Source organism: Dermacentor silvarum, chromosome 7, assembly GCF_013339745.2.
Source record: "Dermacentor silvarum isolate Dsil-2018 chromosome 7, BIME_Dsil_1.4, whole genome shotgun sequence".
In the NCBI taxonomy this organism is placed as follows: domain Eukaryota; kingdom Metazoa; phylum Arthropoda; class Arachnida; order Ixodida; family Ixodidae; genus Dermacentor; species Dermacentor silvarum.
In genome coordinates, this window is record NC_051160.1 from 169,527,669 (window position 1) to 169,554,404 (window position 26,736).

A 26,736-nucleotide genomic window follows, 5' to 3' on the forward strand; every position below is an offset into this window, starting at 1 on the left:
AAAATAACATATACGAAATCGGCTTGAAGAACTCTCTAATTGGCTTAATTTTCAAACATCTAGTACAAAAAATTTTTAAAAACATTTAGAGTAGCATCTCCCTTGAACACAACATTTAATAAACAAAACGTGTCCCTTGCTATAGTCACTTAAAACATAGCTGGGAAGACAGCCCAGAGTCGCTTAGACAAGATGACTTGCCTTCAAAGTTGAAGGCAAGTCCTCTTGTCTAAGCGACTCTGGGTTGTCTTCTCATGGGCTGCTGTTAAGCACTGAGTTTTCCTGCATTCTCCCGAAGTACAATACTAAATATTTTGTGAATGTCCCCTAACAGGGGGGAAAATGTTCCCTGAAAGGCAGATAAGAATATCACTTTGTTCGACATTTTTATTTTGAATCCATATCTTTGTTTTGTGTTTTGTACTGAGCGTTTCAGTGGTGACCGCCTCTAATTATTGAACATGACTGCTTCAAGACAGTGCGGCAATTTTTGCTAACAAAAGTTTATAGTAGTGACAGGCATTACAATTGCAGTACTCAAGAATTTTTGCTTTGGAAGAAATAGACTAGCACCAGTTCTGAGAAACACATCCCCAAAAGCAATGAGAGAATAGATTTCTGTTCCACATAGAATCGTGCTACAGGGCTTACAAAAGGCTTTGTGGCAAAGTAATATCTGAAACAGCAAAGCATGCTCCACCAAGAATGATAACAAATATTTCAGGGATGCCAGCCTGAGTTCTCTTACCAACTAGCTATACGTTCAGCACTGACTAGCCTCAATAGTGCAATGTCAGCATTCTGCTGAAGTTGTTTATTTGCTGAAGTTATTCTACTTTAATTATTGTGATCTTGTTTAAGAAGACATTGGAAATTTTCACGCACTTGTTATCTCTGTTAGTTTTGTAAATACTTGCCAGTTATTTTTTCAGCCTATGAGTCTTGGTAATAGAGAAATTCATTGCAGAAAGAGCTAGTACATTGTATTTAATTAAACAGGTACTAGTCATTCGTAGATTTTTTTGTCTTCAGCATTTGTTCTGGCCCACAACTGTTTCTTGAAATCTGAAATGATGTACTCGCCTCCTTAGCAATGTACAGTGAAATCTGTCAGTATGTCTTGTTTAAAATACTGTTGATAGACCAGGTAGGCTATTTGTTATTATAAATTATAACAATGATAGTGTAGGACCATAATAGGATTGGCGTTTACTAGCAACTCTGCCCAGCTACATCCAAGCAACTGTACCATACAATGTGCATGTGCACAGAAGAGCTGAACACCACAGATAAAAAGTAATGGCCACCCAAGGCTTTTACTCGTTGAGTGTCACCTTTTAAGAGCAGATTATTCGCCAGATGTAATTTTTCCTCAGTAAATACATAAATCAGTTATGTGAGGTGTCTTATCTGTATGTTGCAAGTGAGAAGTTCTTGTGATCTTGCTTGTTTTTATTTTGTTTCCTTTGTGAGAATGAGTGATGTAGGTTGCCTCGACGCATATTCTAAAAACTGTTTCCTTATCACTGCGATTCCTGAAAGTTAATTTACACATAACTTTCACGGTTACTAATATTGCAGGCTTCACGTTTCATTTTCTTATGTTTGATGTTATGTTTATCTACCAAGTCGTTCTGTCGATACATTGAAACATATTCACCCATTGCACAGTGGGCACCAAATTATGATTATCTGTTCTTTGTTTCTACCTTGCTCTGGTGTTTTCTTAGCTTAGCATTGGTGCAATGGCCTGTCTGCACATGCAAAAAAGTAGCAAAGTGCTAAAGTTAAAGGTCGACAAAAAGATAAAGATGCCAAGCCGTATATTCAAAAGTTTGTATACAATTTAAAAAAATGTGACATCCCCCTATTGTGTGAGAGTTGCTTTCGGCATCAAATGAACTGGGTAGCCTATTTGCTAGAGTACACAACAAAGCAAAAAATCACTCTAGATAGGAGCGGCAGTGGAAAGTTCAGCACAGAAAATGTTTTGTTTCACGCACCATCAATAGGGCTTATCAGCTGCTCCTATTGTGTGGCAACGCTTATGTTGAGTAGACTAGCCTTTGCACCAATGTTACCTTAAGGGGACACCAGAGAAAGGTAGAAATCAAAAACAGATATTCACACTTGGCTGCCTACTGTGCATTCTGTGGATGTTTTCACTGTACAAAAGACTACTGTGGTAGGTAATCACAGACAAACAAATTAAAAATTAGTGTTATGTGTCAGTCAACCTTCTGTGACCTCCAGTGTTCATAGAAACCCATTTTTTCTGTATGTGCCTAGCCACAGGTAGGCTTTAAGAAACTCAGTCATGCTTGCTAAGTTAAAAATCAGAAAAAGAAAACTCACAAGAACTTTATATGAGTGACATGGAAAGGGTAGCACCTGATGTAACTTAATGCATTTACTGGTGGTAGATCACAGCCGGTACCTAATCTGCTCTTACAGGGTGACTTGTGATGAGTAGAAGGAGCCTTCCTCATGTCTCTACTTTCTGTATGTGTCTTTTGGCTCTTCATGCACCATGTGTATTGTATTGTTACAGCTGCATGTGTGTAGCTGGGTACAGTTTAGTTAACACCTGGTCTGCTTCCATCCTTGTCCTCGTCATTCATGCGCTGTCTTTGTCGTAACAAAATACAGCTACCTGTGCTACATATGTTTCCAGCGTGTTTGCTTTATGGCAAAATCTTGTATTAGTGCTTATTGCAATCAGTGAAATTGTTGGTGTCTTAGAAACATAGTCTTAAAAAAACGTGTTTATGTCAACGTAAATAAAATGTTTAGCTTAAATATTGCTGTATGTTTTCTCTAATATTGTCAGTTACTAAGTTTTTATGGACTGTTGCAGATTGTATGAAAGAATAAAATTGATGCACTTTTTAATATGGTGTTTTTCAGATCAACTTTCAACTCAAGCTAAGAAACATGCATGAGTTGTGTGGGAAAAGTGCCAACAAGAGTACCATAAGGTAAGACAGCTGTTTTTACTGTTAAATTGGATTATCGATTGCAAACCAGTTGTTGTCTGCAATTTGTAATGCATAGATTATGTAATCTAAGTTGGAATATTGTTCTTATTGCACTTCATTATCTCGTTCTCCTTTTTTGCACCAGTGTAGCCCTTCATTATATTTATGTGTACTTTATTTGCATAGGAGGTTAAATTAAGTTCTAAATAAAAATATGCATGTGAGAACAGTGAAATAGGTTTAGCTTAAGAACCTATTGACATATTATAACTTAATGACTTGTGTTGGGGTGAATTGAACTTTTTCAGGAGTGACATACTATTTTGGGGTGTGATTATGCCTAAGAGTGACATTGCATGTCATACACATGCAGCTGCAAGGTGCATATTGGGTGTTTCTTTAAAACTGTTTTGGTTGGTTGGCCATTGATTCCAGTTTAATAGTAAAGAGAACTGTCTTGTGTACACGGTGATTCTCTGATGACTGATACATTAGACACTTTCAGAAGACAATAACAAAGTGTTGAAATATTCAGTTTTTGTTGCTAACCTGCCACATGCTTCTTAGCAGATTAGCTATGGATTCATTATTATTCTATGTTGTTTTTTCACAATAGTAACTTTGCTCTGCCAGCAAAAGTTTCGGACTCATTTTGAAAAGCGGCTCGACACTGCCAGCCAAGATTCGAATGACTTAAATGGATTAGTTAGTTTACTCTATTTGCAAGAGTCCTGCACCATGCGTAACGCGACACACACTAATGGAGTCGTCAGACTCGTCAAGAATAGTTACCTGACTCCTTCAGCAGTGGTCATGTGACCCTTTATCTTGACTCGTCTGACTCATCTAGTATAGTTAACAGACTCCCTCAGCAGTAGTCATGTCACCCTTTATCTTCAGTCGTCTGACTCATCTAGAAGAGTTAACAGACTCTCTCAGCGGTAGTCTTGCAACCCTCTTGAAATGGTCCAGGAGACTACTAGAAAAGAGTGTGCATGACTATTGCGTGAGGAGTTAAGTAACCACCTTGTATGCATCACAGATAGTCTTTGGACTCTCTGGCAAAAGAGAGTTCGGGTGTCTCCCCCAAAGTGTGTCATATATGTGGCGAACCCAGACTCCGCGAAAAGAATAAGGGATACTCTTTTTTTCTTAGTGTGTATATGCCAGGTTGAAGCAAGGGAAAGAGGAAAAACATAACAAGGGTAAACTCGTGCCAACAACGCAAGCGCAAAGCAGCCAACCAAGCGCAAGACGCAAACAATTATTTTTATTTCCAATCTGAAACCCCGATAGCCGCATCGAGAAGATCAAATTCAGCATCAAAGAGAGCAAGGGAAGGGGTGCTGAAGCACTTGCTACCGAACTTCCTAACGTAGTAGCAGGGTCCTTCAATACTTTCTTCTGGTCCTGAAACTCCCGCCGAAGTTTCGTATAGGGACAAAAGCTGCCACCAGAGAGGCGCCACCGTGAGTAGAAGGGCACCGATCTGCCGCGCTTGGAAGGGCAGTCGCGCGTTCGCGTGAATGTTTGCCATGAAAACACCTCGCCCACATTTTTATTTCACTGTGTCCGCTAACTGAACATAGCAGTGCTTACTCTTCACCAAATACGATAGCATGCAAGTTGTTTATTACTTCAAATCATTGATTGTTAGCAATCGTTCACCCAAGGCTGCCCGTCAAGTGTTGCAATTTCGCTTGTGCTCGTACCTATACCTACTTTTCTTGATTCCTGTGTAGGTGATTAAAATCATGCTTAAATTATACAGTGCGCCATGACTAAGCCTAGCTGACCCACAGATTAACGTTGCTTGCGCAAGAAGTTATGGTGCGCCCTTCTGCGCGCTGGCGGTCTGCAGCGCTGATTCTCCTGTTAATTGCCTGTTTATTCTGGGGCATCGCGAAGCTGCCAATGGTAATTTCGCGCGCAGAACAGGTACGTCTGAATAAAGTCATCTTGGCACTAATTGCAGCAGCAGCGGTGAACTGCGCATGCTAGGTATAGGCAATATGTGCGGTTTCTATGCGAAAGTTCTTGCATTTACGCGTACAAATTTAAACATGATCCGTTCAAACCTGCGCGAGTGTATTTTTTTCATCCATTCACATTTAATGTCGCAGTGACCATCACTTCAAGGTTGGCGTTTCACTTACACCACTGAAAACACCCCCCGAGTCTTTTTATAAAAATACAAGCCCAGATTGAAACCAGCTCGGAGATTCCATCGTCATTAGGTCATTCAAGACTACATTTACCGATCAAACTGAATAAGTATATTATTTTTGCATGTTTCTCTTGTTTGTCTTATACTCAGTTTTCTTAATCCAATTAGAGCCTAATTTTTTTGTATTTTTTTTCGCCTAACAGAAAACAAGTTTGCGCAGGTCTTTGTGGATAGCATTTTGACTTGTGCTACCACGCTACCCCTTGCAGGACAGTGTCTACTTAGTAAAAGGGCCGAATGGAAGGCATGGTATACGATTATTAGGGAGTAATTACTAGCAAGCGTCAAGAATGCAAAAGTGCCGCAAGCACTAGTACACATATGGTTGCAATTAAGATTGCGTTCGATAGACTGGCAGAAACGTTGGTGCATAGAGGGAATGAGACAAAACACCAGGAAAAATAATTTGTCACTGCTTTCATCTCTCCTGTGGCTGGACAGGATGAACGAGCACCAGCACGAAATAGTATTTTCCTTTCGCGTGTAAGAAAATGCAAACGGCACTTAATAACAAAAAGTGCACAACTTCAGCCGTAGTGCGTACAAAATGTGTTGCGCAGCCAACACTGGCCGAGGAAGCACGGTCGTCCAGCAGGATGTCTTAATTCAACAATGTTCATGTAGACATTGGCACAGGCTATATGTATTGTCCACGGTGCACACTTCTAGGTGCTCGTCCACAATTTGCAGAAGGCAAAGCAGCTGGTCTGATGACACTTCCAAAAATCCCCTAGTCTTTATTTCGGTCAGTTCACTTGGCTTTCGGGAGGTGCTCCTCAGTGTTTGGAGGCAGTCCTTGCAGCTTTATTTTAGCAAAATTTCTTGCAATCTAGCCCCCAAGGTAGTCCAAAATGCAGTCCTTCGTTGACTCCGGACGATTGATATCTTGCATGCACTCAGCCGGCTCCAGTAGTATATCGTCCAAAAGAACTGCCAGGGTATCAATCTGAAACACAAACATCTTGCTCTATCACTCAGTGAATGACATGAGTGTGAAATTTTAAGCACCAGAAAGCATAATAGATCTTCACTGCATTTAAAACGAGACGTGTATGCCCATTAGCATCAAATGGTTAGACAATCATTATCACATTTTTATACAGTGCACAGCTAATCTGCAAGTTCTTTTGTTGTGTATTATTAAAAGGTTTACCTGGTTAGCACTGGGTTCTTTATGCTGAAAGAGATCTTGCATTTTTAAGAGTGGGCGTAGCGCATCTTCATTTTAGTCAGCGCTATCACTTTTTCGTTTGGATCATTAAGCAAAAAGTAAGCACGTTCATTGCAAATTCCGCGCTTCAAGTAAACCTCTAAAACACAGACACTGTCGCGATTTATACAAAAAAAAACCATCAGGAATGGGGGCTTACCGCACTGGATTCGTGGACTTCATATTTGACTTCATGATGCACTGATCTATAATGAGCATCTTGCGGCCCGATAGCTTCTGAATGGTTTCCTGCATGCCCCGTTTTTCATTTGCCTGCGCCTCCGCTTTTGCAAGCTTCCGCTGACACGAATAACGTTGTTGCTTCACACTGCGAAGTTGGTCCTTCACTCTTTGCAGCTATGAGGCAAAGCAAACGGCGTGCTCAGTTAGGCACTCTGCATCAGCACCGCCAAGGCGATTTACAGTTCGTACTTCATCTGCAAAGAGTGACCAAGAACGAATATCGTAATGAGAGTGATGCCAGTTTGCCTGCGTAGTGAGCAAGTAGCATACTCCAAAGGTGTGCACCAGACTTACCGTGAATTTCTTCTTCGGCTGCATCGGTGACGTCTGCAGTTGCGACGGCCGCAACTTCGGCTTCAGCGCAGTTTGAAGATACCACTCGCAGCCTTTTCGCAGGTGGGCGCCGTTTCGGTGCTTGCGAACGTTCTGTAGGCTTAGACAAGTACACAGATACGCCTTGTAAAATCCTCGGAATGGCGTCTTCTACCAGTTTGGGTCGATCGCGTGGCAGTGACACAACGTTTCCATTCACTGTGCACACGTCCGCACGAACAATGTCGCCGGCATCAAAATGTTTTTCGCACACGCGAAAGTACTTCGATTCAAGCGAGAACCCGGCAGTCTCTTGTCGCGGGATTGCTCACTTCCACCTGTCGCGTAGTTCCGGGTTGGCTGGTAAACAGAATGGGGAGACTTTTTCGTCGACGCCCTTGTATCCGGAGCAGCAGCCTGGCTCACAACAAATGTTAGGAATCACTGCTATGGGGAATTACGAAGTGTCGATGTCACTACATGGAGAGACGCGTTCAGGCGAAACAAAAATCAAACACGCACAACAGCACGCCGCGCCGACACTCCGCTTTCCGGCGGTAGCGGCCGCCTTCCCTGTCGCCCTTCTAGCGACGCCAGCGCCGTGGCGTCGCAACTGCGGGCGCTATATGAAGCTCTCCCATAGCGTTACGCGGGAGTTTCATGACCAGGAGAAAAGTATTGAAGGACCCTGGTAGTAGCCTTCTAAACTGATGCGCGCGGTCGTGTCACTGCTCTTTCCTAGAATCTTTCTCTCATTTAACCGGGCCTCACAATCAGTACACATGCTAACGTGCGCAACCATATGTGCGTATTTGTCATCTCGTTTTTAAGTTTTTGAGCGTGTTCCCCTAAACGGTCATTGACGCAGCGACCAGTTTCGCCGACGTAAACCTTCCCACATGACATGGGAATGCAATAAACCACTCCAGTGGAATATTTGACAAACGGCGATTGGTGGTTCTTCGGGCATCCACGTTTACTGGTGTTGCAGATACGTGGGCACAACTGTCCCAGCTTATTTGGGGCAGAAAAACAAATTGGCACGCCGTGCCGACTTGCCACTTTTTTAAGATTGTGGGAAAGTTTATAGATGTAAGGGACCACCTCAGGTCTATGTGCCTTCCGGTGATCCTCCGCCGTTGTACTTCCCGTTCCACGCTTGAATTTTTGAAGGAGGGTTTCAGAAACGGCGGTCAAGACCGAGACGGGGAACCCTGCAGCCAAAAGACGGCTTACCTGATTATTAAAACTAGGCGTCATCTGATGTGGGCACGATTTTTGGAGAGCCGATTCCATACACGTCACCGCTATTCCTCTCTTAATTGCCTTGGAATGTGCCGAGTCATAGGGCAGCAGTTCCTTCTTAGCGCGTGGGTAGTATCCCCAGCAAACGTATTCTTCACAGAACGTGATTTTAAGGTCTAAAAACTGTAAAATAGAAGAATCCGGTAGCTCATGGGTGAAACGCAACCCTCGTCCATGTTTGCTAAAAGAAGATAAAACTTCACCTACAATAGAGGAGTAGGTGGAGGAGGACTGCTTTTTCAAAAGCACTAAAAAATCGTCAACATACCTAAAGGTTTTCAAAACCGGCCCCCCATTAAACACCTGTTCTAGTGCATCGTCCACCTTGGCCAGAAAAATATCACAAAAATAGGGGCTACGCAAGACCCTATGCAGATGCCATCGCGCTGCAAAAACGGTTGATCGTCAAATACAAAAAAGTAGAGTTCAGGTAAAACTGCAATAAAGACATAAAATTGTCAATGGACACACCGACGGTGTTCTGGAAGGATACGTCACCGTTTCCATCGCCAGTGGCCACGGAGCATTGTTGAATAGACACATTATTAACCATTAACTTGGAACAGCAGAAACTGACATTGTTTTTAGACCAGTGTGCTTTTTTCAGTGCTTTTGCTGTTGCCGATTTAGCCGGCTTTACGAACTTATCTCAATAAGCTCGTCTAATACGGGTGTCATACAGTGCACTTTTCATTGCGATCAAGCCCAATCCGGATCAAATTTCTCACTAATGATTGGCTCTTTTGCGCAAGCTGCGCGAGGAAGCCAATTTCAGTAGCTATATTTGATCTGAATCAGGCTTGCTAGGAAGTGCCCCTCTGGTATACTCGTTAGGGATTTTGCATTGCTAAAAGCAGCACAAGTTCCATCACAATTTATTGTTTCACATGCAATTTTGCAATCTCATACCACCCCATTTTTCAAGATTCTTACAATATATTCCCAATAGAATTTCATTTTCATAACTCAATGGAACAATAGTAAAATTGTATAACGAGTCCAAATTCGTAAATCTCACCAAAAGATTCAGGACCGATGGCAAGTACGAATTATACCAACAGAACCTAGAACTCATAAGTGGCAGTGACTGTCTTGTACACACCTTGTCAAAGCAAGCAGATCAGATTCCTTGTCGCGCTGCTCAGACTGCATTTTGCCACAGGCTCCCATGTGGTGCAGACATGCCTCCGTCTCACGAAATCGTGACATCCCTAAACAATAATAAATGTTCAGTTTATTGCAATCACTGCTGAAACTGCAAACTTGTGATTTACGAACACCGCGTTAAATTGTGAAAAGACCTCAGCCAGCTACATGGTTGTGCAAATATCTCATTCTGACATCACGGGGAGTTATTTAACCTGTCAAATGCACGAAGACATACAGAACACTCAACACAAGAAACACAGGTTGTCTTGACAATCCCCGCAGGGGCGTCTGCGTCAGCAGGCGTTTGGTGAGTTGCGCCACCACGTACCCGAGCACATGAGGGTTGGCCCCTCCCGCGTGTAGCCGTGCGCGGCTTAGCCGTGTCCGGGGAAAAGAGGATCCTGGAGGTTGAGCCGATGCCGGGTGTTTGGACCTTTACACACCTCTTTGGCCTCCGCTTCGCGTAGACGGCACCCCCGGACTGACCCACCCAGGGGAAACCGGCTGGTCGCCTTTTCCTATCCCCCTCTCTGCCCTTTTTTCTTTCCTATCTCCTTTCTTTACTGTCCTGTCTCCTCTTCTCTTCAGTTACTTCCTCACTTTCATAGGCGGCTCGGGTTAACCTTGTGTAGGTGCCCTCTCTTGGGTTTATATATAAGGTTATAGCGGCAATGTACGGCTGGCGCCTGCAGCCTTACACGATAAGTGCTGCACCGTCCCCTTGTTGGACTCCGTGGTGGGTGGCTGCCATTGCTGCCGAAGTACACTATACTCCTATGGGAACACCTGCTTTTCCACGGCTTCTTGATCGTCTCCCTCAGAAGAGGGGACGCACCGATGAGTTTTGAATTTGTTCACCCGGCCTAAAGACATTTTCCCACGATATCAGGTAGTACATAGTGAAAGAACTGAAAGACTAGCGAGAACCATATCCCCATTTGTAGTTGCGAAAACCTTGACCAACACTCTAGGCCCTGGCTACAAAGTCACCAAAATGCCAAGTGGGGACCTTCTGCTTGAGCTACGTGATAAGGAGCAACACAACAGACTTAGCAAGCTTGTTACCTTTGGTGATGTCCCAGTTACTGTTTCACCGCATCGTTCCATGAACACAGTACGGGGGGTAGTATCCGAAGCAGACCTCATCGACCTATCTGAAACCGAATTGCTAGAAGGATGGAAGGAGCAGAACGTCACGAATGTGCAGCGCATTGTTATGAGGCGGGACAACAAAGACATTCCCACGAAACACCTCATACTCACCTTCGAATTGAGCACTTTACCACAAAGCATTGAAACAGGCTACACAAAGATATCAGTAAGACCATATATACCCAATCCTAGGCGATGCTACCAATGTCAAAGATTCGGCCATGGTTCACAGAACTGCCGTGGTCGACTCACCTGTGCTAAGTGTGGAGTACAAGGTGCATGCCTCAGACAACTGCGAGGCCACAGCTCACTGCGTTAATTGTGATGGTGAGCATTCAGCGTACTCCCGGTCTTTTCCAAGTTGGAAAAAAGAAAAGGAAATTATAACACTGAAAGTCCGTGAAAACATATCGTTCAGGGAAGCACGCAAAAGGTGCTCACCATTCCACACGACCACTTACGCTGATGCGGCGCGTCAAGGGGCAGCGTCGCAGCGGCTACTGCCACCAGCCCAGCCCGCGCGCAGCGAGCTGTCGCTTGTGGCTCCTGCCCCCAGGGTGGAAGTAGCTAAGTCTACTCCACCTAACCAGCAAACAGGCCCGGTTACCCTAGGGTTGCCGGCAACACAACAGCCCTCGCTGGCAGCCTTCGCTACGCGAAGCGAACCCGCAGGCCCACCAGCAGCTCCCACGGTGGGTGCAGTCAAGGCTGCCTCACCCTCTCCGGCCATTGCTGGCTGTGGTAACACCCGGCGCAGCTCAGGCCCAAAGGCAGCCCCATCGACCTCCGGGCTGGTGGGCGCAAATGTCTCGTCCTTCGCGGCGAGACTTTCTCGCGAAACTTCTCGCTCGCAAGAGCGCGTGTCCGGCGCCTCTCAAGAGGCAATGGACACTACACCCATCCCGACGGCGCACCAAGCGCCTAAGGAGCGGCGAGGCTCCCTCGACCGCTTCAGAAAGGACAAATCCCGCGTTACAGGGCCTGGAAAGGGCTCTGTAATCTAAGGCAATACTTCCGTTTTTAGTACACACAGCACCAATTTAATTTCATTATGGATACACAAATTATACAATGGAAAGTCAGCAGGCCTTCTTAGGAACCTCGACGATATCCAAGAACTTCTTTACCAACACAATCCAAAAGTGCTGTGTGTACAGGAAACGCACTTAAAATCAACACATACAAACTTTCTCCGACACTATGTTACGTTTCGTAAAGACCGTGACGATGCTATCGCATCATCAGCGGTGTTTGCCATATATATTCACAAAAGCATAGCATGTCAACATTTGCAGCTAAAAACGCCCCTCGAAGCAGAGTGGGCAGGTTCGACTTGTACTTCTGAACAAACTCATCACCATTTGCTCGCTTTACATTCCCCACATTACCACTACACAAACATGGAATTTCAGTCCCTGATAGGACGAATTAGCCAGAACCTTATCTTGTTCTTGGCGATTTCAATGCGCACAGCAGTCTGTGGGCGACTCTCGTATCGATGCGCGAGGTCGTCTTGTTGAAGAATTTCTTTTCTCGTCTGGTGCGTGCCTCCTGAATAAGAAAGAACCTACATTTTACTGTATTGCAAACGGAACCATTTCTTCTATTGACCTTAGCATAGCTTCCCCGTGTCTATTTCCTGAACTTGAATGGGAAGTTACCAAAAATCCTTACGGGAGCGATCACTTCCCTATTACTGAGAACAACCACAGAAAATAAGTCTCCACCACAAGCCCCGATGGAAGGTTGATACAGCAGATTGGGAGAAATTTCGAACTCTTACTAGCAATATCTCCTGGGCTGACATGTCTTCGTTAGGAATTGATGCTGCTGTAGAGTATTTCACTGCCTTTATAATTGATGCCGCTTCTAAATGCATATGCGAAATAAGTGGTGTGGCATGCAAACGCCGTGTCCCATGGTGGAACGACGAATGTAGGAACGCTCGTAGGAAACAAACAAAGCGTGGGGGTTGCTACGTGATTCACCTACTGCGGAGAATCTTATCAACTTTAAGAAGATAAAGTCACAAGGCAGGAAAACGCGCCGACAGGCCAGAAGAGAGAGTTGGCAGAAGTTTTGTATCAGGTATACACTCGTATACAGATGAGGCCAAAGTATGGAACAGGGTTAACAAGGTGAGAGGACGACAAACATATTCACTCCCTTTGGTAATACACAGGGCGACCGCTTGGAAGACCAAGCGAACCACCTGGGTGTAGATTTTGAACATGTGTCGAGTTCATCGCACTATTCTCCAGAATTCACAAAATACAAAGCAGCAATAGAAAAACAAAAACTAGACCGAAAGAGCACCGGGAACGAGCCATATAATTTACCTTTCTCTTTAGCAGAGCATCATGCATCACTCGCCTGTTGCAACCAATCTGCCCCAGCTCTGACCGCATATTATATGAAATGTTGAAGAACCTACCCTCTGAAACGAAGAAACCCTTGTCTGTCTGTATAACTCTATATGGACCTCCGGCGAGATCCCCTCTGCCTGGAAAGAGGCCATAGTGATCCCTATCCTGAAGCAGGGGAAGGATCCATCCTCTGTATCGAGTTATCGGCCCATAGCGCTAACAAGCTGTCTCTGCAAAGTCTTCGAAAAAATGATAAACCGTCGCCTATTACATTTCCTAGAATCAAACAGACTGCTTGATCCATACCAGTGTGGTTTTCGCGAGCGTCGATCCACCACTGACCACTTGATACGTATTGAGGCGCAGATACGCGAAGCTTTTCACAAAGAGTTCTTCTTGTCTGTATTTTAGACATAGAAAAGGCCTACGACACCACTGGCGGTTTGGCATACTGAGAGACCTCTCCCACTTTGGTATACGTGGTAATATGTTAAATGTGATTGAGAGTTATCTGCTGAATCGCACATTCCGTGTTCGAGTTGGCAATGTTTTATCACGACCTTTTGTGCAGGAAACTGGTGTACCCCAAGGAGGCGTGCTCAGTTGCACACTCTTTATCGTTAAATGAACACGCTTCGTGCTTCTTTACCACCAGCTATCTTTTATTCCATCTACGTGGACGACGTACAGATAGGCTTCAAGTCCTGTAACCTCGCAGTGTGCGAGAGACAGTACAGCATGGGGCTCAACAAAGTGTCTAAGTGGGCAGAGGAAAACGGGTTCAAAGTAAACCCCCACAAAGTTCTTGTGTTCTTTTCACCAGGAAGAAAGGTCTGTTGCAGATCCAACTATCGAAATGTATGGACAACAAATACCTGTGAACAAAGAACACAAATTTTTAGGCATCATACTTGACTCTAAGCTTACTTTCATTAACCATAAACCTCTAAGGCGAAATGCCTAAAACAATGACTTACTGAAAATTTTATCTCACACATCCTGGGGCACTGACAGGAAGTGTTTAATGAACCTTCACAAGAGCCTCATTCGGTCACGATTGGACTATGGTGCCGTAGTATATCACTCTGCCGCCCCGAGCGCGCTAAAAATGCTAGACCCCGTCCACCATCTAGGTATCCGCCTGGCCACTGGCGCATTCAGAACAAGCCCCGTCGAAAGTCTATACGTAGAATCGAATGAGTGGTCACTCCACCTCCAGAGAATACATCAGCTTCACCTATTTTCTCAAAGTGCACTCCGATCGGAAACATCCTTGTTTTACAACCCTTAATGATTTGAATGTTCAACGCTTTTCTATAATCGACCCTCTATGAGGCGGCCTTTCTCACTGCGTGTAAGAGAACTTAGCATGAGATGGATGTCCCACTTCTAGAACATCGCCTAATACCTCCAGCTAAGCTGTCACCACCCTGGGTGGCAGGTGATAGAATGTGATCAATCCTTTGTAGAGGTCACAAAGCATGCTCCCAACCTCGAAATTGCAATGCATTTTCGCGAACTTCAATCGAAGTACTCGTGCTCAGAATTCTATACCGACGCATCCAAGTCCCATGCTGGCGTATCTTACGCCGCGGTTGGCCCCTCTTTTTCAAAATCCGACGTATTAAACCCCCTAACAAGCATTTTCACCGCAGAAGCCTATGCAGTACTGTCTGCGGTGAAGCTATAGAGAAATTGAAACTACAAAAGGCAATAATATTCACAGATTCGTTGAGTCTTGTAAAGCGCTAACATCTTTACAAAAGCATAAGATCCTGTTTTTTATTGAGCTTTACTCACCTTGTGTAACATTTCCTATCTCATAGACATGTAATAATATGCTGGGTGCCTGGCCATAGAGGCATCGAGGGCATGTGCTAGCAGACCAGTTGGCCACATCAACTACATCGCAAGGTATTAATCCTGCCGCTGCTATTTCCTCCACAGATCTGAAGCCTTTTTTGCGAAGGAAACTGCGAGGCCACTGGCAGCGTCTGTGGGACGCTGAAACAACTAATAAGCTCCACTTGATTAAGCCACAGTTAGGTTTCTGGCACTGTACAACTAAAACACGACGAACTGATGTCCTATTCTGTCGTCTCAGAATAGGACACACATATGGTACTCACAATTTTCTATTGAATGGAAATGATCCTCCAACATGTGGTAGATTGGCGACAGGCTCACCGTCCTCCACGTCCTCTTGGAGTGTCGGGAAGCCGAAAGAGAAAGAAGAAACATTTTCCTCTCGCATATCGCTATTGTGTCCCTCTGCATCCCGCTATGTTTCTCGGTAAAGAACCACTTTTTAGCACCAACGCAGTCCTTGCTTCTTGAAGATGTTGTGCTACATGTTATTAGCCCAATAAGTTCGTAGTGCATCCTCTCTAGAGGATGTGCTGCGATAGTTTTTAACTGCACATGCCTCCAGGCCCTTGTTTTCAAGGGCTCTGTTTAGGCACTTGTGCTTATGGCCAATTCTTGTATCTTTAATTTTTTGTAACTCGTTTCATTCTTCGCAATGCATTGTTCATGTCCATAGTACATATCACTCATAGCCATAATCTTATTACTTATATTTTTACGCACTTTACAGCGACTGATTTTAGGCCTCTTTACAGCCATGCCACATCTAATGGTTCATATAATTCCCTATTCATCTACCACTAACAAGCCATTACCATCGTCTTGCGCGAACTAATACTGTCATGGCGCTCTTTGGCCATACCTGGCCCTTGCGCCACTAAACTCAACAATCATCATCATGTCTTGACAATCTATAAGCAGAAAAATTTGCATACAAGCTAAAATGTGCTCATGAGTCAGACAGAGCAATCCGGTGCCGTCTCGCGCAGATGTTAGCTGTGAAGACAATACGTCAACGTACTTCTAGAAATATATATACCATTTCTTGCTCAGAAATTACGTACAGAAGCAGTGACATTCGCGGCATCAGTTTTGTGCCCGTTCAGACTAAACGATACTCGGCGCTAGTGTATTTCATAACAGAAAGCAAAGTAACAATGGATGAAGCTTTTGGCAACATCCTATACTTGTTTGAGGGTAATTTTCATAAAACGTTTCGCTAAATGTGTACTACCACATTAATAACAAACATTAGGAAAGCACTTTTATAATTTTTGTCGCTGTACTAATCATCTTGTGCTCCGCCTAACAAGGCACCCTACACGAACTATATAAATGCGCCAAGCGCCGGACTTACCTTTCGAGACATACTCGGCAAACGCTCCTTCGTGCCAGGTCCGGCGGCATCGACTGCACTAACTGTCCTTCCGGCATAAACACTGTTAAATTGCGGATGAACGTAATAGTACAATTTCCAACACATTCTTCCGTGCACTGTGAACCGCTGCGAGATCGGCGAGAGTACCAGAGGCTGCCAATGAGCCGGGAACAAAGAGCGCGAATGGACAGAACTACGATGACCAACAACGCCGCACCGCACGAAAGATACAGCTAGCTAGCAGCGTTACACAGGCCCAGGGGCTTAACGATCGCTGATGCGCACGAAAAGAGCACATTTTCTCTCGGCAAAGCTTAAATATGATTAAACTGCCACATCGACCGTGGCGTCGCCTCAGGCAACGTTGGTCTCTGGCTCCTCGGCACGGTGCTCCACGGTATAGTGCCTAGAATAAGTATATTCTAGGCACTATATCCACGGTAATCGTGATCGTATGGATGGTGGCGGCTGGTATTCACATGTTATGCGAGTGATTCGGCGTGTTTCCACAACGTTTCTTTCAACATCGAGGACAGCAACCGGCGAATCAGCCGTATCAACCGGTCAGGGCCGTTAAATCGCAGCATATCGTGGTTTGGTTTGTGAATGTTTGTGAATTCAACAAGGTGTCCGTGTTTAATGCGGCGTTATCGACGACGCATTTGGTGTCGAGTGGCGTCGTCGACGCACTTTGTTCTGGCTTGTGTGCCGTTTTGCGGATGTGTATAGTTCATGAAGAGTGCCGTCTGTGCATCGGACGCTGCTGCCACGCCGGCTAGATTTGCGTTCTAGCCAACGCGCGAGAACGTCCGCACTGTTTGTCGCGAGTGCTTTCGGACACTGCTTGTGTTGTGTGTTTGTGTGCGTGCGTTTGTGCGCGTGCGTGCGCGCGTCTGATATGCGTCGTTATTGTGTCAGCGATTTGCAAAATGTTTTTTCATTTGTTTCCGGCGTGCGCGAACGCCAGGATATGCTGCATGTTCGTCATTTAACGACCCTGCTTGAATGTAGGGACATTGACATTTTGATCGTTTCGAGGTCAGCTTTTAACGCATCGCAAAGCGTTGCCTTGCTCAGATCCACTGCACGAACTACTTAGTTTTTCTCCGTTAATTTCAAATTCAGTTTTGTGTAGTATATACACAGATAATGCTCGGTTGCCACGGTAAACTCGTATTTGCCGCTGTTGAGTGGCAAATACGAGGTTTTTTTACTACGTCGAGCTCTCTCAGCATACAGTGCACAAGTTGTGAAAGACTTAGTACATTATTTTTTCAAGCAGCAATTGGGCAAAATGTGCTGATCGCATGACAGCATTAGTGATTGATGGTTTGTTAGTTTTATTTTTTTCTGTCAAAGTACGATGATTTTGGCTGCTATTTTGGCTATTTATTCACCAATTTACACTGAGTGGTGTGGTTCTTTTTTTTTTTTACATGTGGGCATGCATGGCCAGTTTATGCCAGCCTGCTACAGTTTGGCATAAACAGGCACTATCAAAATATGGGCAATAAAAATGACTAGCAGATTTGATATTCTTGTGGGGCTGTGACATAATTACTACCGCAAACAAGACTAACGGAAATAAGGTGGGATAGGACAGAGTGCTCTGTCCTGTCCCACTAACCCAACTTTCTTCGTGAATTACTCGTCTTGTGGGGGGGGGGGCACACTTAGCTGTTTGGAAAATGTGCAGCTTGAAATTTCTGCCTTGCTACTTCTGACTGACAGCTCTGACGCAAGCAATATGATTAGGGTGTGACAAAGCGTGTGCATCTTCTGTTACTGATCAAACTGCATGCGATAAAATCATTTGCCTACTCGTCCTTGTTGGATGTGTTTGCAATGAGCTATAATCGTATTGCCAGCTTCTTTTATTCTGCATAAAAACAAACCTAGCATTTTTCTTTTCCCGAAACTGTGAAGGTAGTCAACCCTATATTGCATTAAAAGCTTCGGGTGATCCACTCTGAACAAGGGATGTACTCTCGGACAACAGCTTTTGGCTATATCACTCAGTGCGCGCTTACTGGCTGGTTGAGCAATGCGTCACACGAAGGAAGTAGTATTGCCGTAAGGGATTATCCGAGAATATGTCCCCAAGTGAAAATCATTGCATCATTAGGACTGACATGAGCTTTGATGGGGATGTGTGTGTCCATTATATGAAATTGCAGAAATTCAACACTGGAGCTCTTATTCACTCTGCAGTTTATGCTGCTATATGTGGCACAATGGTTCGACGTCGTCATACAGCACATTATGTCCTTGCATGTGCTACAAACGATTCATCATAAAATCTTGCTGTCATTCACGAGCTTTTGTATACACTACGACTCAGGTGCATGCACTTTGTATGCAATTCGTAGTCATCGGCAAATCTCGTTGCTCATGACTACAGTGCGTACACATCACACGCTATCTCGCACACCTCGTGCATAATCTCGTTAGGTTGGCGCAGCACATCGCACACATCTCGCACATGCGTACATCTCGCACATGCATTCGCATAGCACGTCGCATAGATCTCGTACACTTCGTGAAGTCTACGCAGCCCAGGCGTACAGATCTCGCACATTTTCTACGATATCTCGTTGAATGTGCGTAGCACATCGCACACTTCTCGTCAAATCTGTGCGATATGCATACATTTCGCACATTTCTCGCACAATTCGCGTACAAATTTTTTCAATAGGATATCAGGGGAAGTTTACATATGGAGGTGTGTGTGGATCCGCATCGGATCCCCAGGTCCTCCAGTATGTGCCTTCCTACTTGAGTTTTGGATAGCCTCTCCAGTTGGGCTAGCATGTGTGCCTCGACCACTCCTCTAGAGTATTGTGAATTCCCAATTCAAGGAGCTTCTCATTAGCCGTGTATCTAGGGAGGTGAAGGGCTGATTTGTAAGATTGTCTAATTAGGCAATCGGTTTTCTTCTTTTCAGCCGGGTAGAGGTGCAGGTAAGGAAGGGATATACTATGTGGCTCAGGACGAAGGCTTGGACAAGTTGCCTGAGATCCGCTTCCTTCGTGCCTTTATGCTTGTTTGCTACTCGCCTAATTAGCTGTTTGTTTGGTTAAACGCATCTTATGATTTTGCTCAGGGTGAATGCGTTCATCCCCAGAGTTCGGAGGGTCTGCACCTCTTGTACGTAACCTGCCATCTTCCATCACCTTGATGTCCGGGTGAGGTGTCTTTGGCTCGTGGTTGAGCCCTTATAATCAGAAGTTCTGACTTTTGGGCGGAGCATAACAGGCCTATTTGATTCGCATGATATGACACTCGATCTGCTCCTGCTTGTAGTGTTTCCTCTATCTCACTATCACCTTGCGGTATTAGCCCAGAGGGTGATATCGTCAGCGTATAGTGAGTGTCTCAGACCAGGGATTGTGCTAAGTGCAGTAGCTAGCGTATAAGAGCGATAGTAAATAGGAAAGGGGATAATACTGATCCCTGTGGAGTTCTTTGCTGCCAAGTTGCAATATGGAAGATGCGACGGAGCCTAGCTGGAGTTCGACAGTCCTGTCGGAGAGGAAGGCTTTGATATAGTTATATGTTTTGTGTCCGACATTGAGTTTCTCCAATGCAAGCATGATTGCATCATGCTTAATGTTGTCAAAGGCTTTTGTTAGATCCAGGGCTAAGACAGCTCTAGTTCTTCTCCTGTGAATAGGGTGTAAGACCTCTTCGAGAGTCTTAGCCTGATGTCTTGTGTTGATAGATTTCCTCTAAAGCCTATCATGGTGTGCGGGAAAGTAATTATTGTCATCCATGTGGCTCTGTAGCCTGTTTAGAATTACGTGCTCGAGCACTTTGCCTAAGCAGGGGGGTGAGAGATATGGGCCTGAGGTTCTGCAAGTCAAGCTTCTTTCCCGGTTTCGGGATGAAGACTATCTTTGCATGCCTCCAGGATGAGGGGAGTTCCCCTCTTCCCAACATTCGTTTGAAATATTAGTAATTGCTTCGATCAAGGCATCATCTAAGTTTCTTAGTGATTGTTTGTAACCCCGTCCGCGCCTGGAGCCGAGGAGGTCCGAAGTCTTCGAAGCGCTGCTCGCACTTCAGACTCTTGGATTTCCTCATCCAGTTTGTGGTTCGTGGCTCCCAAGCAGCTCGCAGAGAGACTTTGATATGTCTAGGTGTCTCTGTCTGAGTTCTTCGACGAGTTCTTTATCTGTGAGCGCATTGTTATGCACTAGTCTAATTATGTTTTTACTGTGCGCTATTTTGCTGGTCGCCGGATCTAGCAGGTGTCTGAGGAGGTGCCAAGTAACCTTGAGTCCAAGTTTGCCACTCATTTGGTCACAGACTTGGCCCCACTGTTGCCTGGCAAGCTGTTGTGCATAATCTTCTATCTCTTTGGATAGCTTTGCAATTTTAATGCGCAGTGGTCGATTGAGTTTCTGCGTTTGCCACCTTCTCTGCAGGCTGTCGTATGCTTCCCACATATGTAGCAGCCGACTGTCCACAGTTTTTGGTGCCTCTGAGGATGGGATTGATTTCGTTAATGTTTTAACATCATGGATGAGGTCTGTGACCCATTCATCTAGGTTACTTATCTCATTCCCTGCGGTTTGATCTCTGAGTTGTCTGAATTTGTCCCAGTCCGTAATTTGGACCGGTTTCCGGCCTCTACCACTGAGGTTCTTGGCAGTTATAGTTGTTGCCACTATGTAGTGGTGTACCTAGGTTAGTCACAGTGTTTTGCCATGTCACTTGTCCTGTATACTGTTTTGTCCTGTATAATGTCACTTGTCCTGTCTTCTTTTATCTTCTATTCACTTCTGATTTTCGTAGGTGGCAAGGGTTAACCTTGTGTGGCTAACCTGTCTTGGTTATGTCACATCAGGTTATAGTCATGGTGTACAGCTGGCGAGGGTAGGACTTGCTCGCAAGTTCCTGTCCCGTCCCCTCGTTGGGCTCTATGGTGGGTGGCTGGCACCGTGGCCGAAGAACACAACTTTATATGGCTCCTCCTTTCCTCCAAAATGATCGCCCCTCTAACAAAAGAGGGCGGAACGAAGCAGGTGAATTTTACCAGAAAAGGAAAGTGAACTTCCCAAAATATCATGTAGTGCATAGTAACGCAGAAGAAAAGCCAGCAAGGATCTTGTCACCATTCACAGTATCCAAGTCCTTGACAGAATCCCTAGACCCTGGCTACAAGCTCTCCAAAATGTCCAGTGGCGATTTGCTGCTTGAACTCCGAGACAATGTCCAATACTCAAAGCTGTCAAACATTGTGTCCATTGGGGACATTCCTGTCTCCGTCACATCCCACCGATCCCTCAACACTGCCCGCATTGTAATACCAGAAATCGACTTCGTGCGCCTAACAGAAAAGGAAATGCTCGAAGGGCTCACGACCAAGATGTCATAAACATTCACCGAATCAAAATCCGGAAGGGCAATAAGGAAATAGGCACAAAACACCTTATCCTCACGTTCGACAGGAACACACTCCCTGAAATAATAGAAGTCGGCTACTTGAAAATAGATGTAAGACCCTACATCCCCAACCCCCACAGATGCTTCAATTGTCAGAGGTTCGGCCATGGCTCACAGAGTTGCCGCGGCCGCAAAACTTGCGCAAAATGCGCTTCGAAGGAACACGTTTCCGAAAACTGTGACGCTGCACCACGTTGTGTAAACTGTGAAGGAGAACATGCCGCATACTCCAGGGCGTGTCCGTCCTGGAAAAAAGAAAAAGAGATAATTGCATTGAATACCAAAGAGAATATTTCATTAAAGGAGGCAAGAAGGCGTATTGCGTTAAGAAACACATTCTCCTTCGCTGATGCGGTACGACGGGGCGTAGCACCGCACGAGCTTTCGGCAGCTGCCCAGGCCACGGTCACCGGGCCTCCGGCAGAGCCACCCATGCCCCACGCAGAGACAGTGCAAGCTGCCCTGCCAACTGCCAAACTGGACCCTGTGGCCCCTCAGTCAGCAACCCACAAGGTTCCTCCCCAACGGGAGAGGCCTGTAACACGCACACCCGCGGTTTCGCGGAGCTCCAGCGCCTCTGGGGAGGCAATGGAGACCACTACCATTTCACCCCTATTACCGCGGAGGCACAACTCTCTCTAAAAAAGAAAAAGAAAAAAAAAACCCAATAACTGGTCCTCAAAAACAAGGAACATAATTGTTTCTAGCAACATCTTCACAAAATAATTCAACATGGCGTTCCTGATACACTGGAACTGCCGTGGACTTATCAAAAACTAGTGACATAACAGATATCCTAAACTCATTTTATCCTGTGGCTTTATGCTTACAAGAGACTAACTTAGGACCACAACACAAGAACCTTTTAAAAAAATACAAAGTATTTCGTTGTGACATACAGCAAGCGAGTAGGCCCTCTGGAGGTGTCGCAATTATGGTACGAAATGGTGTTGCTACTCATGAAATCGGGCTTCAAACCAATTATGAAGCAGTAGCAGTGGCCGTTCTTGATTTTAACACAATTACAATATGCACTGTATATCTCGAACCACATCTAAATGTTACACTTCATGATTTAGAAGCACGTTCTAAACAGTTACCAGAGCCATATTTGGTTGCGGGGGATTTTAATGCGCACTCCTCCTTTTGGGGTAGTGACCAAACAGACACTAGGAGGTCGTATCATAGAAGATATCCTATCTAATGTCTGTCTGCTCAATACAGGAAAACATACACATTGCCCTCCGAGCTCAGGAAAAATGAGCTGCTTAGATTTATCTTTTACCTCTCCATCAGTTTTTAATGATTTTTATTGGGATGTACTTGACCACCCCTACGGTAGCGATCACCTTCCTGTAAAAATTAGCTTATCATCCTCACCACAGATCATCCCAAGCAAACCACGCCATTGGACGCTGCACTTAGCCAACTGGACATTGTTACGAGAACAGGCCAGCCTGGATAAAGTTTTTTCGTGTCATCTCAATGTCGACGACCTAAACAAATTGTCTACTACCTGTATCATTACTGCTGCGCAGCTGGCTATTTCTCACTCCTCAGGAGTGGTACAACATAATCACAAAGCCAAGACAAAGCCATACACAAGAATGCAGGCAAGCCAAGAAGAACCAAAACAAAGCTTGGGGGATCATCCGCAGATACCCAAACCGGAAAATCTTGTAAACTTCAAAAGGCGAAAGCCAATGCGCGCCCCATCCGTCGCGATGCTGATAAAACTTCCTGGAAAAACTACGTATTATCCATCAACAGTTCAATCACATCCAAAAATATGTGGGAACAAGTTCATAAACTAAATCGCAGCTTTTCCCCCTTCGCAATCCCATTTCTAACCGCTCCCGCCACACAAACAAGCATAGGCGAACAGGCAGACATACTAGGGCAACATTTCTATGAAGTTTCGAGTTCTTCACACTATACAGACTCGTTTTTGAAGTACAAACATACAGCAGAAAAACAACCGCTTCCTACAAGTGGCAGTACAAACGAGTCTTATGATACACTAATTACGCTTCAGGAAACCCAAAAAGTACTGTCCGCTGGTAAAGAGACAGCACCCAGCCCTGGAGAAATACATTTATGAAATGCTGGCTCACCTCTTAGAAGCTGCCGTAGAAGCACTTCTGCAATTCTTTAACAAATATGGGTATCAGGCAAAATACCGGAAGCTTGGAAAAAAGCCGTGATTGTACCGTTTCTGAAACCGGCAAAACCACCAACCATCCCTGGCAGTTATAGGCCCATAGCTCTTACAAGTTGTCTCGCAAAATCATTTGAATGTATTCTGAATCTTAGGCTGATGTTTATTCTCGACTCACGTGAACTCCTTGACATCCACCACTGTGGATTTAAAGAAGCATGTTCAACAACTGACCATCTCGTCCTCCTAGAAAATACAGTTCGAGAAGCATTCGTACACAAACAACACTGTCTGGCAGTCTTCTTTGATATGGAGAAGGCTTACGATACCACCTGGAGGTTTGGGATTCTCCGCGACCTAGCACACTTTGATATCCGCAGTAGGATGCTAAACTGCCTGAAAAATTTCCTGTTCGACCGTTCATTTCCCGTACGCTTGGGTACAACTCTCTCAAAGAACTTTGTCTAGGAGAATGGAGTGCTGCACGGTTGTATTTTAAGTACGACCCTCTTTATAGTAAAAATGAATTCCATAGCAAAAATCATCCCAAGGTCCATTATGTATTCCGTATATGTCGATGACCTTCAAATAGCATGCACATCCTCCAGTTTGCTAGCGTGTGAGAGACAGATACAACTTACATTCAAGAAACTCACGATCTGGTCAGACAGAAATGGATTTAAGTTTTCTCCCCAAAAAACAGTCGATGTTCTTTTCTCACTCAAAGGAGGCCTACAGGTTGACCCCACCCTGCACCTAAATGAAACCATACTTCCAGTAAAGAAAGAACAAAAATTTTAGACGTAACTTTTGACAAAAAGCTCACATTCCTTCCACACATAAAGAACCTCAAAAAGAAAGCTTCCCATTCGCTGAATGTACTCAAAGTACTGCCACGAAAACACTGGGGTCTGACAGAACATGCCTTCTGCACATTTATCGCTCTTCGGTACGTTCCTCCTTAGATTATGGCTGTATAGTGTACGGTTCAGCAAGACCGTCATACTTAAAGAAATTAAATCCTGGTACATAACTCAGGCTTGCGTCTTTCATGCGGAGCATACAGAACATCTCCTATAGCCAGCCTTTTTGTAGAAACAAATGAACCCTCTCTAGAAAGCAGAAGAGCCACTCTCACCTGTGCATATATTCTGAAGGTACGATCTCTACCAAAACATATTTGCTATCCACTTGTAACAAAATGTCCTTCCAGACGAATATTCAACAGCAAACCACAAACTATTAGACCACTGCTCTTGTGATTTGACGAGATCTGTCTGAATCTTGGCACAGCCGACACATTACCTGGCATTGCCCACAGGCATGATTCACTACCCCCGTGGTTTAACTTCACCGCACCTTGCGATCTCACCCTAACACAATTCCGTAAAGCACAGACTCCACCCTAACACATTATTCAGGAATTCCTTGCAATAGAGGAAAAATACAGCAGTTTCACAAGCTTTTATACTGATGGTTCGAAAACGATTGGCCATGTTGGAAGTGCAGTAGTCCAAGGGAACTGGGAAGAAACCGTTAGACTTCCGCAGTGTACATCTATCTTCACTGCTGAATGTTACGCCATTTTGTCATATGTAAGAGGCCGCCTGCGGCGCGAAAAAGAAGAGCACGTGAAGCACGGTGTTCGGAACAGCACGAGCTCTCGAGGCGCGTGAGCCGAGGCGTGATTGGGGGATGAACGGCGCTGTCGGGGGATTATCGACGTGGATCCGGGCCAGGAAGGTCGCATCGCCAGCTCCGCTCTGGCGACGGGATACTTGAGGGTCTGGCTGAGTCCGTGGCGTTGGCCGTCCAAGGTGTGGCCGTCGACCTCGGCAAGTTCTAGCGAGGCTCCTGGACTGGCTGCAGCCTCTCACGGCAGGACCGGGCACCCCAGAGAGGATCCCCCTTCTGCGGCAGACCGGCACGTTCGATTCTCCGCGGGACGCCACGTCGGCACTCATGAAGAAGTTGCAACGCATCCCGACGCTAGGCCTATCCAGGTGGGCCTAAGCAACGCCGAGCGCCGTCACTGAAGAATTACTGACGCCGTCACTGAAGACTTACTGACGAAGTACCGACGACACCGACGAAGTACCGACGAGCTGACCACCGATAAAAGAGACGACGCGACGACGGCAAGGCGACATCAACGAGAACACCAACTGCTTGGGAAAAAGAGCCGACAAGCCGGAAGGCACGTGCAACGACGGGTGCAGCAAGGTGACTCTTTATGGCGTTTCAGGCGTGCGTCTCAGCGATAGGACAGGGTTGCCTGACTTTGAAGGATTAGACGCCACATACAAGCGTAGGCGCAAATTAGAACTTCTTTTGTACCTTAGGCTTTAGTTTGTATCTTTATTAGTATTGATTCCGCAATGTGTTTTAGTGTGCTTGATTTTTAGTTTTGGTTTGGAGGTTGTGTGTTATTAAAATCCGTTTGCTGTGTTGCCATCCGTCTTCCTTCACCATCTCTTTTACCACTCGCACGCCCCCGAGATCGGTGAAAAAAAACATCACACAATTCCACAGCCGTAGAAAAAATTTTAAAGGAAAACATCACAAATAGTATTATGTACACAGACTTCCTAAGTGTACTCAAAGCTCTTCACTCCAGAAATGCAGTCACACCGCTATTGGGAGACATTGTACACAATGCGATAAAAGCCACCACACAAGGACAGAACCTTAAGTTATGCTGGGTTCCGAGCCACGTCGGAATTAGCGGCAATCAGAGAGCAGATGTATGCGCAGCACAAGCACGGTACAAACAAATGAAGACAATAAATATACCTCCTAAAGTCTGCATCAAGTTCATAGATTGTAAACTACGGAAACAATGGCAGTCTGCTTGGAACAATGAACTAAATAACAAACTACACTTGGTAAAGCCCATGTTAGGCGAATAGCAATCTTGCACACACCAGGAACGTTTCAAATAAGT